Genomic DNA, 5,693 nt, shown 5'->3' with positions numbered 1-5,693 from the left:
GAATACTGACCCCCCCCCAATTCCTTCAGATGCTACTAAGAATACAAGTTCACTACAAGGCACAGACCCTTATCCATGTGGTTCCTAACATTTTGTGGTCACTGTCACCTTTCGAGTGAAATCAGAATTGTTCAAAGTAGCATGACCTTAGACCATCAGCTCTCAAATCAAAGCAAAATGGTCCATATTCCATGCACTTTTTCACATGAGGTTTCATGAAAGTGCAAAATTCTAAAACTCCTCTACAGCTGAGCCATCAAACTTTCTATGAAGGCCAGATGGCAATATTTTAGGCTTTGTGGACCAAGGGATCAAATAAACTATACTGTGTAGGTGTTTACATAATAAACCAAAAGTTAATTCACACAAATTCTAATTGACAAAAAACAAACAAACAAAAATGCTAATAATTTAGTACGATTTTGGAGGGGAAGACAGATCTACTATTGAATGAAATTTTGGGGGAGGAGTAAATTATTTCACTTTGTTATGATCTGAAATTAGTATTTCCCATGATCGATGTACAGCAGGCATGTGTTTAGAACTCCTTAGCCTGGAAGCCTTAGCAGCTGCAAACAGGACTCCACCCCATTGCCAACCTCTGCTCTGGAGAGTAGATCTGGACTATTTTAAAGCGCTCCCATCTGGACTGAGCATTGAACTCTGCATAACAGGCTGCCCATACTCTGGACACCAGGGCAAGAAATGAGGACAGAGACTGGGAACCCAGAAGGCAGTAGGTACTCCTGGTGCACATTGCTGAAGCAGGTCTGGCTGACTGCTGAATTGGGGCCACATTCCGGCTGTTCAGTGCTGCAACCAGGAACACTCCATAGAGTAAATTCTATTAACCTACATTCTATGACCTATATATAAAGCCCTCTCGGTAATCAGCAAGATTAGCTCTGCATATGAAAAGAACCCTTTACTTGGTGTTTAAAAAAATGAATATGTGAAAGAATAAAGCATTTAATAGATAAAATTATTTTCTTAGTCTGTAGTTATCTTGCAATCAATAATTCCAGGAATTAAACACATACACAATCTTGAAAATTTAAGAGAGCTGACAATCACAGTAAACTGGTCAAGAGGCAGTGTTTGGCAGACATGATCATGTGGGAATGTTACTGTTGTCTCCATGTTTTTCTTTTCCCTTAAACTGTTCCTCACAGTAACAGCCTCAGAAAAATGCAATTCTGTAGAACACCCTTAGGTCTGTGTGGGGAAAGCTTAGGCCACTAAGAAGTACCAGAAATGCATTTCACTCACTGTTGGCTCAAACCCATCATTTCATTTCAGTAATGGCTAAATAAATAAATAAGTCAACTCCCTTGTCTAAACGGGAGTTACAAGTTGTACAGCAAACTTGAGACAAGTTCGCCACCTGGTGGATATTCTTAGGCGTTAATACAATTAAAAATGGAAGGCAGGTGTGGCGAGCTGGAGACAGAGCACTGGGAGGTTTGTGTTTAGGTGACATCACATCGGATGGTCCTTTCCTAATTTCTCTTCTCCTCATCATGCCTCTTTTTGCCTATCTTAGGTCAGGTTTTCCAGATAGAGCTGCAAAGCATGTGTGTACAGGAGGTGAGTGATTCCAAGAAGGGGACCTATGGGGGAGGGGGAGGTATGAGCATCCAGTAAAATGTATTGAACAATGGCATGGTTTCAGTATGACCCACCTGCTTCAAGTAACCTCCAGAAGCCATAGAACTGTGTCAGTGCTGGTCCTGAGTATTCACCCACAGTACATCATCCTGGATAAGTGTCCCATATATACCTTCGATGGCACATGACCGCCCTGTCTGTAGAAGTAGCATCCAGCTCTGGAGTGGCCAGAGATGAGGCTGGCTGGTTCCTCTGGATAAGCCAGACTACTTCTCATGTGTTTCATCCATCATGAATGGCAGATGCTTCCATTTTCTAATATGACGAGCAAAGACATTCAAGGCCAGTAGCATTCCCCTGTTCCTGCTTGTTCATGGTGGGTCCAGCTTTCTCCTTGCAGGGCTCCAACCAGCCAGCCAAGCCACCTGATCCTGCTTGTGAATCTACACACTACCCACCTCATAGGCCAAGTGCACAAGTAGATACATCCATCATTCAGCTTCATTGCTAGAATTCCCTTATCTGTTGAGGGGCTTGCATCTTATTCCAGGCTAGCTCATCTATAAACTAAGCTAAGCATACCTCCTCTGCTCTCTGTTCACAAAACCTCCTCCCAGAGAAGCAACCTCTGGTGTGAGCAAGCAAAGAGACCAGTGCTCTTGCAATGGATGAATGGCTCCACCTCTGAGATCCAACTGTTAGTACCACAAACTGAGTTTAATACTAAGACTCTAACTAGAGATAATGAAATGGGGGAGAAGGAAAATGGGATACCGATAGGAAAATCTTGATAGGAGGAAATAACCACACAGGGAGTAGCCTTGGGTACAGATCCCAATAAAGGAAACAAAGGAAGAAGGAACAAATGCTCACAGCATCTTCCTCCGGCTTCCCATTCATCTTGCTTCCTGCCTCTCCACTCCTCACACCCCCTGCAACTGGAGCATCAAGCACTGGGATGGCACAAAACCCAGTTCTCCCTTGATCATATCACTTATTTATGTGACTTTCAGCATCTTCTCTGTGCTAGTAAATCTCAGATTTACATGCCTGGCCCATGTCTCCCAGTCCTCCAGACTTACCTATCTGATGGCCCAATTAGTGCCTAAATCTAGATGGCCTATGGCTGCCACACAGCTAAGGACAACTGCCCTATCTCTGTACAGAACAATTCTAATTTTCCCCATTGTTCAAACTAAAATGTGGAGTCAGAGTTGACTCTTTCTGTCCCACCCATAAGCAATTCCTCCAAGCCAAATCTTTTAGACGTGACCATAACCACTTCTCATCCCTGCTGTGACAGCCACTGCAGTCAAAGCTACCATGCACACCCACCCCTGTCTGGCTAGGTTCCCTTGACTCTGCCACTGCCTAGTCCGTCTTTCATACTCTGGTTGGCTGCTGCTAAGTGACAGTCAGGTGGAGTCACTTTTCAACTTGTACCTATCTAGTGGCATCTCTACAGTTTCTCTAGAGTAGAAATCTGTCACTTCCTGAATTGACAATGCCATCCCGGACCTGACCTCTGATCCTAAGAAATGCAGCAAGCCCATCGCCCTGGCCTTCCCTACTTCCTGGGACTCTCTGCTCCAGGAGCCTGGAGATGCCGTCCTCAGCTCTTACAGATCTGCCACCCTTTCAGACATGCCTTCTAACTCCAAACTGAGGAGGACAAAAAAAAGGGGGCCTTCTTGTTCCTCTGGTGATTGTTTAAATGGTAGTCCCACAAAATATATCCATATTCTACCCCTAAAAGAGATCGAAGCGGTCACCATTGAAATGTAGTCTGCATCTGGAGTGATCCTCAGTAGAATGCTGTTGGGGAAGATGCAACCTTTTATAAGATGAGACCTCATGGGAGGTCTTTAGTTTACTGGGAAGACCTTGAAATGACATCATGTACTCTCATTCTCTTCTTTTCCTTATCTGTTGCTTCATGGTCATAAGGTTTTGCTCTTGCATGCACTTCCTTTGTGATACCTCATTATAAGCCTAATACCTTCAGGGTCATCCAAACATGGATGAACCAAACAACCCTTTTCTTTTCATAAGTTGATTGTCTCTGATATTTATTATAGCTACAGAAAGCCAATTAACACCTTTGATGTCCCAGTTCAGCCCTAAAATCAACAACAATATATGTAGAAGAAATACAGAGGCCTGGTGATTCGGGCCTATAATGACCTGTGCCTTAGTTAGGGTTTTACTGCTGTGAACAGACACCATGGCCAAGGCAACTCTTGTAAGAAGAATATTTAATTGAGGCTGGTTTACAGGTTCAGAGGTTCATTCCATTATCATCAAGGCAGAAGCATGGCAGCATTCAGGCAGGCATAGCACAGGCAGAGCTGTGAGTTCTACATCTTCATCCAAAGACTGCTAGCAGAAGACTGGCTCCCAGACAGCTAAGACAAGGGTATTAAAGCCCACACCCACAAGGCCACACCTCCCACCAGTGCCTGGGTCAAGCACATACAAACCATCGCAACCTTTTCAGCCCCGCATTCTGAGACAGAATTGCAACTTGAAGGGCTACCTGAGCTGTACATTGAATTCAAAGCCAACATGGGCAATTTATGTCATAAACAAGAAATAACAAAAGGCCTGACACCTAGCATGCACAGGGCCCTAATTTCAATGCCCCTATCCAGAGGTGGTTCAGGGTAAGGAGAAGAAAGAACATGCTCACAAGGGTTAAAAAAAAAAAAAAGTCTTCAGATAAGCAAGTCCCTTGTATAAATGTGATAATGTTTGTATATAGCTCAACAGACCCTCCTAAGTGGTCAGTCAAGTCTGTTCTCGCTCCACGACAGGGCACAACCTCTTGGGGAGGCAGAACGTGGGGAGTTTGTCTGCACTGCTTCCTCCAGGGGGATCCTGGACTGTAGGGAAGCAATGAGGCACCACTCCAGGGGTGGGAAAGCACAGTCTGAGACATGGGAAAGGCAGAGCTGGTTCAGGGGTCTCCTGGCCTGCGGTGAGGCTGGGGCTGTGGGGTTCTCTAACTCTGGGACATCTGGAAGCCACCGAGAGTCACGGAAGAGCAGAGAACAGAGTCGACAGCCCACGGGCTGGGGACTGCGTGTAGGCTGAAGGAAAAGTTCTGGCTTGTCCCGTGGGTAATTGTCCTTAGCTTGGAGGAGGCAGGTTATGGCTGGGAGCACAGAGAGACCTTCTATAGGAGATTAGACTGCAGCTCTGTAGGCAAATAACCTCCCCATGGCAGATCTTGATGAAAAGATGCAGTCCATGGTTCTAAACAGTTTATTGTCATGGCGGAAAATGGATGCATAAAACTATACCCCACTTCACAGGGTGGGCCTGAGATTAAATATTTTTTTCCAGGGGGGAATGTCTGGGAAGGAAAGCTTATTGGCTAATCCCTCTGGGCCTCTAGGTACCTCATTAGCATGGGAGAACTCTGTTTTGAGCCTACGTGACCATAGGACACATTTCTTTGATGTGAGGAGCATGGCACATGTCAGGAGTCTGGCAGGGAGCTGGGAGTTGCCTAAGCCTCAGGTATGTGCCCACCAAGTCTCTGGGTCTTGACCTGCTCTATTTTACCAAACTTCCTGGCATGGGTTTAAGTCCCACATCCGTGTACTTTAAATCACATCTAGATGACTCAAAACCTACTAGTAATACAATGTAAGTCTAAGTGTTATGTAAATAGCTGTCACACTCCATCACTTAAGGGATAATAACAAGAAAGCCATTATCTTGTTATCACAGGTGTAATTCTTTAGAACACTCTGGGCTGTGGCTGGTAAGCTCCATAGATACAGAGGGGTCATGTGGGAGACTGATGCTATCTCCTTCCAGCTCTGGACCTCCATCTTTCCTCCATCTCTTTCTGCACCCTATTTAAAACACTCCCACTCCCAAGAATGTGTTCACAGTAACTCATAGCATGTTAGAAACACTTCGCTTGCCTTTTGGAAAAAAAAAATGTAATCACCATAGTTCATAGGCCCTAGAGGTGAAATAGATTGTACCTTTTTGCACATCTATTTGAAGTCTTTATGACATCTTTTGAATGATAGAGGATCAGTAGGAGAGACACAGCGGATTGGCATGTTTTG

Source organism: Mus caroli, unplaced genomic scaffold (assembly GCF_978045245.1).
Source record: "Mus caroli unplaced genomic scaffold, Mus_caroli_1 scaffold_6, whole genome shotgun sequence".
Taxonomy (NCBI): Eukaryota; Metazoa; Chordata; class Mammalia; order Rodentia; family Muridae; genus Mus; species Mus caroli.
This window is presented reverse-complemented; position numbering follows the sequence as displayed.